This window comes from Oncorhynchus nerka, linkage group LG12 (assembly GCF_034236695.1).
Source record: "Oncorhynchus nerka isolate Pitt River linkage group LG12, Oner_Uvic_2.0, whole genome shotgun sequence".
NCBI lineage: Eukaryota > Metazoa > Chordata > Actinopteri > Salmoniformes > Salmonidae > Oncorhynchus > Oncorhynchus nerka.
Window position 1 is genome coordinate 69,511,898 of NC_088407.1, and position 13,873 is coordinate 69,525,770.

Below are 13,873 nucleotides of genomic sequence, written 5' to 3' on the forward strand. Positions count from 1 at the left end.
CATTATTGAGAGAGCTAGGACAGACATAGTCAATATAACTATTTGAAAAGCACTTTTGACATGTACTGCGACAAAATTCAGAACATGGACGGTTCTTACAGTATTCTCCCTGTACACCAAGTCAGAACAGTAGGATAAGTAAAGGGGATATATAACGACAATGAAAGCAATTACAATATTCAATGATTAAATTTCTCTAAAACAGGCTATAGGGGGAAAGGGACCACATTATTAGGGTGAGGCACACTAACAGCTTGCTACACAACATACACTTATGTATACTGTAGCTAAGAAAGTAATAATATCTCCCTGGCATATTACATAATTTATGCAGCAGCATACAATACATTTTTGGACTCACCTTGTTGTGCTGTGCTCACTTGAATAGGAAGGTGGCGTGGTGGTCCTTGTCAGAAAAGTGTGTCATCAAGGTCTAGTATTCTCTGGATTTATGGTGCTTTCAAGAAAATGGGAACTCATAAAAAAACAAAGTTGAATCATGACGTCAGTGATCTTCAGGTCGGAGCTCTAGAAAGAGGCCTGAGTTCCCGACTTGGAATTCCAAGTTGGATGACCGTTCAAAAGGGGTTTTTCCCAGTCTGTGCTCGTTTTTTTTCTGAGTTCCCAGTTGTCTTGAACTCACTGAAGTCTGAGATTTTCCAGTTCCCGAATTTCCAGTTGTTTTGGACCTGGCAGAAGTCATGCTTGATTGACAGCATGAATGCTTATCCTTTTAAGCTTGGAAAAGAGACCCTTAAACCCAGACTAGGACCACACACCCACTCCACTGAATAGCACGCTAGTGACTGCTTCTGTCACCGGTGTGAAATGGCTAGGTAGTAAGCGGGGTGCACGCTAATAGCATATCAATCTGTGAGGTCACTCGCTCTGAGACCTTGAAGTAGTTGTTTCCCTTGTGTAGCGCTAGGTAACAATGCTTAGAAGGTGTCAGTTGTTGATGTATGCAGAGGGTCCCTGGTTCGAGCCCAGGTTGGGGCAAGGAGACGGACTGAAGCAACACTGTTACATTGCTGCCGGGACCCGGATCACTGGTTGCTGTGGAAAAGGAGGAGGTCAAAAGGGGGGTGAGTGTAACCGATGTGAAATGTGGGCTAGCTAGTTAACAGGGTGCATGCTAATAGTGTTTCAATTGGTGACGTCACTCGCTCTGAGACCTTGAAGTAGTTGTTTCCCTTGCTCTGCAATGGCCGTGGCTTTTGTGGAGTGATGGGTAACGATACTTCGAGGGTGTCAGTTGTTGATGTATACAGAGGGTCCCTGGTTGGGGCGAGGAGAGGGATGGAAGCGACACTGTTACACTTCATAACACTTGCAGTTAACCGCCACTGATTCCTTCCAAACCACTCATTGTTGAACTTGTTTCCAAACTTGTATGATGTTTATGCCCAACGGTTGATCAGCACAAATACGTTTTATCTATAATTTCTCTTCATATGACAAGAATTGAAAAGAATTTGCCAATAGATTGTCGACGTGATCCACAATGAGGAATGCTGTAGCTTGCTAGCTAAGATTTTGAACATATGATGTTGACATGATCAGTCCAATCAAAGCTACGGTAGATGTAACGTGATTTGATGTCATTCTATCTGTGGCCAATGACCTTCAGCCTTCTTGGATGGGCATTTCTAATGTAACTCTATGGCAGCACCCAAGGGGCTTGAATTTCCAAGCAGATATGTGATATGTATTAATGCCAAAATAACATGCAAAACAGGCAACGGGTGGGGTTCAAAATAGTTTGGGCTCTGCCCTACTTGCCCTGAATGACTGGTCGCCACTGTGGCTAGGTGAGGTACATGTAGGCATTTACCTTCATCAATAGGATCCCTACTGTGCAATTACAAAAGTTCATAATTTATCAACATTTAGAATCAGACTATGTAATCCTGTAGGCTATTTTATCAGTTAAGGTCATGAACTAATGAGAGGGATACTATTGCTTTTATTTAGGGCTGCAGGACACTATCTCCACTGGCGATCTGTTCCTCTCGGTCTTTGTTGCGCAAATGATGGGAATATCTCGGTGTCGGTTTTCCCTGGTGAGACCAACGCCTTATCTCCGCGGCAGAAGGGCGGTGATGCTCACAAAATTGAGAAGAGACGAGAGTTGGTGGCGGAGACCCAACCCGCCCATAGCGGGAAAGAGGGGGGTCCTCCTGCCCTCCACGGGAAGCTGGGGACGCAGATCAGAGACGCGAATCACTTTTATCCCTGGGGAAGACTATCGCGCTGACCCTAGTGTTTTCCGTCGTGCGGAGTTGGTTCGCGGTTTGGGGAGAGTCCCTGGAAACTAATCAACGCGTATTAGAGTGAGAACTGGCGCGTCCTTTTTGATGCGCGCTTGACAAGGCCCACCTTGGGAATTAAGAGGTGTCTGTGCAGTGTTAAAAGCCCGAGCCAAATTGAGTCACAGTTATGCTATTTATTCATCAGTAATGTATTAGTAAAACATCTCAAATATTTTTATTTTAGACCTATGTTTGCATTATTTATTCTAGACTATAAAGCCTATTGGTAGGCGCGGCCAAGGGTTTGTTTGAGTAAATTGATCTCTTATCATTACTAGGGTAACAACATTTTTATAATGGTAAAAAAAATACAATTTTATAGTTTTTGTTCATGGAACTCATAGACATAGGCTACTTGGTTCAGAAATGTAACTTTTGAAAAAATGTTTTCACTGTTAAAATGTGTCCTATTTTAAATATGTGTTCTTGCTAGACTACTGATTTGACAAGATTAGCCTACTCCGAAATCAGATTACCGAGATGTTACAGTTGTGATCAATGCCCTCCTCTAATCCCACAGACTACTGAAAATTAATGAATATATATTTATTTTTCATCCATTTTAAAATATTACGTCAAGAGGCCCAAACAACTTGGACTTTGTAATTCAGACCGTGCCCTAATTGCTTAAGCCTTATAGTATCCTACTTTGCCTGTATTCTGATGCTCCATGTTCTTGCTTAATTGCCCTTGGGGACCTCTGATGATTAAACATTATATGATAATTAAATGTATTGGATTCAAGGTTGGCTCACTTCTTAGTTTCAGCTCAGCGGACAGCTCTGACGTCTCAGCTCCAGCCATGCGCCCTTCTAGATATGGCAGCTCTGTGGCCGACTGCTTGCTCAATAATTACATTTAGATTGTTGTTACAAATTGTATTTGTCACATACACATGGTTAGCAGATGTTAATGCGAATATAGCGAAATGCTTGTGCTTCTGTTTCCGACAGTGCAGTAATATCTAACAAGTCATCTAACAGTTCTCCAATAACTACATAATACACACATCTAAAGGGTGAATGAGAATATGTACATATAAATATATGGATGAGCATTGGCAGAGCGGCATAAGCAAGGTGCAATAGATGGTATAAAATACAGTATATACATATGATATGAGTAATGTAAGATATGTAAAGATTATTAAAGTGGCATTATTTAAAGTGACATTGTTTAAAGTGACTAGTGATCCATTTGTTTGTGGCCTGTGATTGAGTATCCATGTAGGCAGCAGCCTCTCTGAGTTAGTGATTGCTGTTTAGCAGTCTGATGGCCTTCAGATAGAAGCTGTTCAGTCTCTCGGTCCCAGCTTTGTGCACCTGTACTGACCTCGCCTTCTGGATGGTAGCGGTGTGAACAGGCAGTGGACCGGGTGGTTGCTGTTTTTGATGATATTTTTTGCCTTCCTGTGACATAGGGTGCTATACAGTGGGGCAAAAAAGTATTTAGTCAGCCACCAATTGTGCAAGTTCTCCTACTTAAAAAAGATGAGAGAGGCCTGTCATTTTCATCATAGGTACACTTCAACTATGACAGACAAAATGAGAAGGAAAAAAATCCAGAAAATCACATTGTAAGATTTTTCATGAATTTATTTGCAAATTATGGTGGAAAATAAGTATTTGGTCAATAACAAAATACTTTCAATACTTTGTTATATACCCTTTGTTGGCAATGACAGAGGTCAAATGTTTTCTGTAAGTCTTCACAAGGTTTTCACACACTGTTGCTGGTATTTTGGCCCATTCCTCCATGCAGATCTCCTGTAGAGCAGTGATGTTTTGGGGCTGTTGCTGGGCAACACAGACTTTCAACTCCCTCCAAAGATTTTCTATGGCTGTTGAGATCTGGAGACTGGCTGGGCCACTCCAGGACCTTGAAATGCTTCTTACAAAGCCACTCCTTTGTTGCCCGGGCGGTGTGTTTGGGATCATTGTCATGCTGAAAGACCCAGCCACGTTTCATCTTCAATGCCCTTGCTGATGGAAAGAGGTTTTCATTCAAAATCTCACGATACATGGCCCCATTCATTCTTTCCTTTACACGGATCAGTCGTCCTGATCCCTTTGCAGAAAAACAGCCCCAAAGCATGATGTTTCCACCCCCATGCTTCACAGTAGGTATGGTGTTCTTTGGATGCAACTCAGCATTCTTTGTCCTCCTTCTTTGTTTACCAAAAAGTTATATTTTGGTTTCATCTGAGCTTATGACATTCTCCCAATCTTCTTCTGGATCATCCAAATGCTCTCTAGCAAACTTCAGGCGGGCCTGGACATGTACTGGCTTAAGCAGGGGAACACGTCTGGCACTGCAGGATTTGAGTCCCTGGCGGCGTAGTGTGTTACTGATGGAAGGCCCCTTTTCAGGACCGTCTTTCAAAGATAATTCATAAAAATCCAAATAACTTCACAGATCTTCATTGTAAAGGGTTTAAACACTGTTTCCCATGCCTTTTCAATGAACCATAAACAATTCATGAACATGCACCTGTGGAACGGTCGTTAAGACACTAACAGCTTACAGACGGTAGGCAATTAAGGTCACAGTTATGAAAACTTAGGGCACTAAAAGAGGCCTTTCTGCTGACCGAAAAACACCAAAAGAAAGATTCCCAGGGTCCCTGCTCATCTGTGTGAACGTGCCTTAGGCATGCTGCAATGAGGCATGAGGTCTGCAGATGTGGCCAGGGCAAATAATTGCAATGTCTGTACTGTGAGACTCCTAAGACAGCGCTACGGGGAGACAGGACAGACAGCTGATTGTCTTAGCAGTGGCAGACCACATGTAACAACACCTGCACAGGATCGGTATATCCAAACATCACACCTGCGAGACAGGTACAGGATGGCAACAACAACTGCCTGAGTTACACCAGGAATGCACAATCCCTCCATCAGTGCTCAGACTGTCCACAATAGGCTGAGAGAGGCTGGACTGAGGACTTGTAGGCCTGTTGTAAGGCAGGTCCTCACCAGACATCACCAGCAACAACATTGCCTATGGGCACAAACCCACTGTCGCTGGACCAGACGGGACTGGCAGAAAGTGCTCTTCACTGACGAGTCACGGTTTTGTCTCACCAGGGGTGATGGTCGGAATCGCATTTATCGTTGAAGGAATGAGCGTTACACTGAGGCCTGAACTGTGGAGCAGGATCGATTTGGAGGTGTGTCACAGCATCATCGGACTGAGCTTGTTGTCATTGCAGGTAATCTCAACACTGTGCGTTACAGGGAAGACATCCTCCTCCCTCATGTGGTACCCTTCCTGCAGGCTCATCCTGACCCGATCCGTCCAACATGACAATGCCACTAGCCATACTGCTCGTTCTGTGCGGGATTTCCTGCAAGACAGAGTGGGGTAACATCTCACAGCAAGAACTGGCACATCTGGTGCAGTCCATGAGGAGGAGATGCACTGCAGTACGTAATGCAGCTGGTGGCCACACCAGATACCGACTGTTACTTTTTACCCCCCCCCCTCCCTTTTGTTCAGGGACACATTATTCCATTGCTGTTAGTCACATGTCTGTGGAACTTGTTCAGTTTATGTCTCAGTTGTTGAATCTTGTTATGTTCATACAAACATAAGTTTGCTGAAAACAAACACAGTTGACAGTGAGAGGACGTTTCTTTTTTTGCTGAGTTTAGTTCAGTTAGCTTTGCCTTCTTGAGTACAGGAACAATGGTGGCCATCTTGAAGCATGTAGGGACAGCAGACTGGGATAGGGAGCGATTGAATATGTCCGTAAACACACCAGCCAGTTGGTCTGCACATTCTGCTCGTTAGAAAGAAGACATGGACAGTCTTTATGTTTAGGTCTATACAGTTCAATGGAAACTTTTCTTTATTATACCTTGTCTAGCTAGACCAGAGAATATAGGCGTACTGCTGTAGGCCGAAAATCCAAGCTGCGTCACAGCCGGCCATGATTGGGATTCCTATAGGGCAGCGTACAATTGGCCCAGCGTCGTCTGGGTTTGGCCAGGGTAGGCCGTCATTGTAATAAGAATTTGTTCATAACTGACTTGCCTAGTTAAATAAAGGTAAAATAAATATATATATACAGTCGAATAAAAAAAGTTTGGGCACCCCTGACGATTTCCATGATTTCCATTTATAAATAATTGGGTGTTTGGATCAGCAATTTCATTTTGATCTATCAAATAACTGATGGACACAGTAATATTTCAGTGGTGAAATGAGGTTTATTGGATTAACAGAAAATGTGCAATATGCATTGAAAAAAAATTGACAGGTCCATACATTTGGGCACCACAATAGAAAAATCACATCAATATTTAGTAGAGCCTCCTTTTGCTAAAATAACAGACTCTAGACGCTTCCCATAGCCTCTAATGAGTGTCTGGATTCTGGATGAAGGTATTTTGGACCATTCCTTCTTACAAAACATCTCCAGTTCATTAGGTTTGATGGTTGCCGAGCATGGACAGCCCGCTTCAAATCATCCCACAGATTCTCAATGATATTCAGGTCTGGGGACTGGGATGGCCATTCCAGAACATTGTACTTGTTCCTCTGCATAAATGCCCGGGTAGATTTTGAGCAGTGTTTTGGGTTGTTGTCTTGTTGAAATATCCAGCCCCAGCATAACTTCAACTTTGTGACTGATTCTTCAACATTATTTTCACGAATCTGCTGATATTGAGTGGAATCCATGCGACTCTCAACTTTAACAAGATTCCCAGTACCGGCACTGGCCACACAGCCCCACAGCATGATGGAACCCCCACCAAATTTTACTATGGGTAGCAAGTGTTTTTCATGGAACGCTGTGTTCTTTTGCCGCCATGTATAACGTCCCTTGTTATGACCAAATAACTCAATCTTTGTTTCATCAGTCCACAGCACCTTATTCCAAAATAAAGCTGGCTTGTCCAAATGTGCGTTTGCATACCTCAGGCGACTCTGTTTGTGGCGTGTGTGCAGAAAAGGCTTCTTCCGCATCACTCTCCCATACAGCTTCTCCTTGTGCAAAGTGCGCTGAATTGTTGAACGATGCACAGTGACACCATCTGCAGCAAGACGATGTTGTAGGTCCTTGGAGGTGGTCTGTGGGCTGTTTTTGACCATTCTCACCATCCTTCGCCTTTGCCTCTCCGATATTTTACCTGGCCTGCCACTTCTGGTCTTAACAAGAACTGTTTCTGCCTGTGGTCTTCCATTTCCTCACTATGTTCCTCACAGTGGACACTGACAGCTTAAATCTCTGCGATAGCTTTTTGTAGCCTTCCTCTAAACCATAATGTTGAACAATCTTTGTTTTCAGGTCATTTGAGAATTGTTTTGAGGCCCCCATGTTGCCACTCTTCAGAGGAGAGAGAACAACAACTTGCAATTGGCCTTAAATACCTTTTCTCATGATTGGATGCACTTGTCTATGAAGTTCAAGGCTTAATGAGCTCACCAAACCAATTGTGTGTTCCAAATAATCAGTGCAGAGTAGTTACAGGTATTCAAATCAACAGAATGACAAGGGTGCCCACATTTTTACATAGCCTATTTTTCACATCGGATTTCATTTCATACAACTTAATATTGCTACACTAAAAATCTTTGTCTGGACAATACCCCAGTACTCAGCTTTTATTAGAAAATGAATGGCATGCCACTGTGATCATTTTCTGTGACGACAGAGTCAATTATTATGCAGCCTTAGAGGGGTGCCCAAACTTTTTCATACAACTGTATATACCTTTTTATTTGTTGTCCTCTGTCGCCATCTTCTGGTTTCTTGTGATTAGTGTGTCCATATGCTGTCATATGGGTACTACATACACACTCGATTTTTCACTATATTTCAGAATGTCTGATTCTTACAGAGCTGCCTGCAATTTAACATCACGAGCTGAACCTCTATCATTGTGTTGTCTTGCCACAGCACCGTGAACCGCGGCGCATTGAAGCATATGATTAAAGCATATGATTTGTCTAGTTATGTTCCTCTGTAAACTGGTCATCTCTGCATACCCGTTGCAACAATGGTTGAAGCGTATTTATAAAACCCACTTAGGCCCCACTCCCCCCTATCTGAGATATCTACTGCAGCCCTCATCCTCCACATACAACATCCGTTCTGCCAGTCACATTCTGTTAAAGGTCCCTAAAGCACACACATCCCTGGGTCGCTTGTCTTTTCAGTTCGCTGCAGGTAGCGACTGGAACTAGCTGCAACAAACACTCAAACTGGACAGTTTTATCTCAATCTCTTCATTCAAAGACTCAGTCATGGATACTCTTACTGACAGTTGTGGTAGCTTTGCGTGATGTATTGTTGTCTTTACCTTCTTGCCCTTTCTGCTGTTGTCTGTGACCAATAATGTTTGTACCATGTGTTGTGCTGCTACCATGTTGTGTTGCTAACATGTTGCTGTCATGTTGTGTTGCTACCCATGCTATGTTGTCATGTGTTGCTGCCTTGCTATGTTGTTGTTTTAGGTCTCTATGTAGTGTTGTCTCTCTTGTCGTTGTAAATAAGAATTTGTTCCTAACTGAATAGCTTAGTTAAATAAAAATAAAATGTAAGGGATTAAGGGGATTGGATGCATGTTTTAAATAAACGCCCCACAAGAGAGTGGAGCTGAATGGAGAGCGAGAAGTGTTTTATGTACAATATTTTCAACACAATTAGGTTGTTTTTACACCTGTCCCTATTGCAGAATGCAGCCTTTTGACACAGCATGTACCAATGCCAACTTTCATCCACATTTGCATTGGTCCCCTCGTTTGGTGATTGGCATTTAGGCTGTGACAACGAAAATGTATCAGACAGACCTACAATACGTTTTAGCAGGGAAGTTTGGTTAGGTGAGCTTATTGTAATTATGAAAATAATTTTGTCAAACAGATTGTGAACCCAAAATTGTAATTTAGATTCTAGAGTGGGGACAATAAAAACATAAATAATTTGATTAAGAGTGTAGGGGCAGATTTATGTAATCTTGTCTAGGAGATTTAGTTTCTATTTACTTCGTTTGATTCTTAACAATGGGCTAAAATATAGTGTAATTACTGTGCTTGTCAGCAAGGACACTACTATTATTCCCCAAACGTATTTTATTATTCCACTTCTTCCCAATTTTGCCATTGTAATCACATATTTTAAATCTCATGTGCCTACTTGTGTCTTTGAAAATTAATTATGTGAGGCAATGTATTTGTGCAGCCATTCATGGATTTAAAAAAAATAAGTTATACAAATAAAGACAGGGTATTAAATGCTCCAGGAATCAAATATACATTTTGCCATTTTAGTTTTGTGCACATGATAGGCAGCTCAAAAACGCGTCATATGTTGTCTATGTAGAGTACGGTGATGACAAGGATCTTCAAATAGTAGGCTTAAACCACCTGAATATTGATATTCATTAGATTTTTCTTGAAGGTTTGAGAAATGAATGGTTATAAACAAGAACATTTTTCAAACACCCATCACTTGGGAAACATAGATCAGGGGTGGCCAACCCTCCTGGGGAGCAAGCAAGAGTTTCTTCCAGACCCATTTTAAAGAGATGACAAAATACGAAATGTTTGTGTCCTTATCTTGAAAGCAGTCTATGGACAAGGAGACCGCAATCTATGATTTGGTTACCCACTGCCTTTAACCATTAATATTTCCTGTGCAGAGCCTTGGTCTTTCTACCTGACAACAGGGATCAATCCCTGCTTCCAACCATTCGCACTGTTTCTGGTATTTGCCTGTCTTCCGATCTCATTTCATTACTGTCAGAATAAACTGTCAAACCACCTAAAAATATGCACAAAAAATATTATTATACTTTAAATTTCATCCCCCAAATATCGCAAAGTAACAAAGTCGTCCAATTTTGAGTATTCATTTAATGTTCAAAGCATACTGAATACACCTGATCTGTGTTTTTATTTTATTTTTTAAATCCACTCTGGTCATAGGCCTTATGTCAAAATGCCTAGGATTGCAGGAAATTGGCTTTGAAACAGTAGGCTACTATTTTCCCTGTCTAGGGGTTGTACTAGGGGAGAATGAAATTCACATAGAAAATCTCACCCCAAGCTTTCTTCAAAAGTTGGTAGCCCTGTTCTTATGTTATTGAGCATGAACTGATATTTTGCTGTTGTGTAGATAGTGATATCTTCTCATCCCAAGACATGAAATGCATCCAAATCAGGCGTTCTCAGTCTGCCTTTAAATAAGAAAATAAAGCATTCCCTTATATTTCCCTACATGTCTGAGTAGGGCTAATGGTATGAAAATGTTTGGTCACAGTATTAACATGCCACAGCATATCATCAGAGAACAAAGATTGTGTTATTTTCAGCTAGTCTATATGCTAATACTTTGTGGCTTATTTCCATGCATTTACTATAATTCACTTCTCTTTTTGACCTGCACTGTTAGAGGAATTTTACTGTACCCTGCAATTAAATCTGCAACCTTGTACATGTCACTAATAAACACCACAATATAACAAGGACAATGTTGAGGAAGTTTAAACAGGATACTGTAAATGATGTACTTTTTCGACAAATGAGTCATTTTAACTGAAGGATCTATATATATGCCTGTTATCCTATCTGCCAACCCTTTATCTTCTCTGGACAAGAAACTGAAAGGAAACTGCATTCCCCACATTGTTCAAATGTTCGCTAAACCATGGGGAAGGAGCATGATCTTTCTATTTCTCTCTCTCTCTCTCTCTCTCTCTCTCTCTCTCTCTCTCTCTCTCTCTCTCTCTCTCTCTCACACACACACACACCTGACTCACCTCACCTGGTATGCTTTACTCATTAACTCACTGGGAAGTCCCATCTGCCAACCCTTTATCTTCTCTGGACAAGAAACTGAAAGGAAACTGCATTCCCCACATTGTTCAAATGTTCGCTAAACCATGGGGAAGGAGCATGATCTTTCTATTTCTCTCTCTCTCTCTCTCTCTCTCTCTCTCTCTCTCTCTCTCTCTCTCTCTCTCTCTCTCTCTCTCTCTCTCTCTCACTCACACACAGAAACACACACCTGACTCACCTCACCTGGTATGCTTTACTCATTAACTCACTGGGAAGTCCGGAGGAATCCAAAGACAGGAGTCATGATTCATACTGTCACCTTGCCTGGATAAGATGTCACAACGAAATGCCAACTGTAAAGATAAAGTTGCACACAAAATGCACAATGTCATCAATTCGATTAACACACACTACTGTTTTCCATTGGGTTGGACTGGTTGTTTGACAAGGCAGAACACTCATCATTTACTTACATTTACATTTTGATTCAGTGATTCACTAGTATTAATTATGAGTCACTATTCCTGTAGACATGTCAGAATAAGGCTGTATCATAGACATGTCCATTCTTGTCTGCTCATGCCCATTGCTCAGTGTTTGTGTTTCCAAAACTCCTGCCCTGTGGAGTTTTAGGGATTCCCATACATGCCCTCCCTCCACCCTGTCCTCCTCCCTTCCCCCAGTAAGATGCAGATTATGGGCTTTAAAGTTGAGTTTTCCCTGAAACTCCCACCCACCCAACAGACATAATCTAACTGCAGCACTAGTGTTGTGAAAAAGGTTTATATTCCAATGTTATGAGACATTTTTTGCAGAACATAGTTAATGGAGATTTGCTGTTCTCTTTGTTGTGAAAATTAAACTATTCTCAGGCTGAAACCTGTATGTGTGTCTTTTCCGCACGCACACTCAATATTACTGTTTATGTGCAGATAACCCAGGGTTGTGTAATAACACGGTCTCCCATCTTTCCATGCACAGACGTTGTTGTTCCTCAAAAAGTACTTCATGTGCCAGGAGTTTCCTACCACGTCCGGTCCACTCAGTCATGTGACTCCATAGAACATCTAAAGAGAGCATGTCAAAAAAGGACTATCATAACATGAGATAAAAGAAAGTATTGACCTTACATACCTAGACTTGAATTAAAGTCAGATTAATCATACGGTTTGGTGCCACAGTGGAATAAACATTTATTTTATTGCACTTTAGGTAATACATGCCACCGACCTTGTGAAATGATTAATTGTCTTGCTATACAGGTTATTGATCAGATCATGGTTCACCCATACAGACAGAGAGACTAAAAATGGCAACAAACTGGTCTTTTTTTCAAGTTCAGCTGGGTCATTTCAGACGTGTCAGTCATTAGTCATGTTCTGTCAGTAAGGTCAGATAAACAGTGGTTACCACCACTAGTGTGTCTGTTCCTGTCAGTGTGGTCTGGTAACACATGGAGACAGTTGATGTGTATGATTGTTTCTTCCCGTGTTGTGCAAATAGAAAGACCCCTGGATTTCACTGTGTTGTTCACACCACACACATTAAACGATAGTCGATTGGCATCAAGGATAAATACAGTGTATTCTGAAACTATTCAGACACCTTCCATTCTTCCACATTTTGTTACGTTACAGCCTTATTCTGAAATGGAAGAAAAAAAATTCCCCTCGTCAAACTTCACACAATACCCCATAATGACAAAGCGAAAAACATTTGCAAATGTAATAAAAATATTTATTTACATAAGTATTCAGACCCTTTGCTATGAGACTCAAAATTGAGCTCAGGTACATCCTGTTTCCATTGATCACCCTTGATGTTTCTACAACTTGATTGGAGTCCACATCTGTGGTAAATTCAAATGATTGGACATTTGAAAAGGCACACACCTGTCTATTTAAGGTCCCACAGTTGACAGTGCATGTCAGAGCAAAGACGAAGCCATGAGGTCGAAGGAATTGTCCGTAGAGCGCAGAGACAGGATTGTGTCGAGGGACAGATCTGGGAAGGGTACCAAAAAAGGTCTGCAGCAGTGAAGGTCCCCAAGAGCACAGAGGCCTCCATCATTCTTAAATGGAAGAAGTTTGGAATCACCAAGACTCTTCCTAGAGCTGGCCGCCCGGCCAAACTGAGCAATCAGGGGAGAATGGCCTTGGTCAGGGAGGTGACAAGGAACACGATGGTCACTCTGGCAGAGCAGAGTTCCTCTGTGGAGATGGGAGAACCTTCCAGAAGAACAACCTTCTCTGCAGCACTCCACCAATCAGGCCTTTATGGTAGAGTGCCCAGACGGAAGACACTCTTCACATGACAGCCTCTTTGGAGTTTGCCTAAAGGCACCTAAAGGGCTCTCAGATCATGAGAAAGAAGGTTCTCTGGTCTGATGAGACCAAGATTAAACTATTTGGCCTGAATGCCAAGTGTCATGTCTGGAGGAAACCTGGCACCATCCCTACGGTGAAGCATGGTGGTGGCAGCATCATGCTGTGGGGATGTTTTTCTGCCTCAGGGATTGGGAGACTTGTCAGGATTGAGGTAAAGATGAACAGAGCAAAGTACAGAGAGATCCTTAGAGAGAACCTGCACCAGATCACTCAGTACCTCAGACTGGGGGCGAAGGTTCACCTTCCAACTGGACAATGACCCTAAGCACACAGCCAAGACAAAGCAGGAGTGGCTTCGGGACAAGTCTATGGATGTCCTTGAGTGGCCCAGCCAGAGTCTGGACTGGAACCCGATCGAACATCTCTGGAGAGACCTGAAAATAGCTG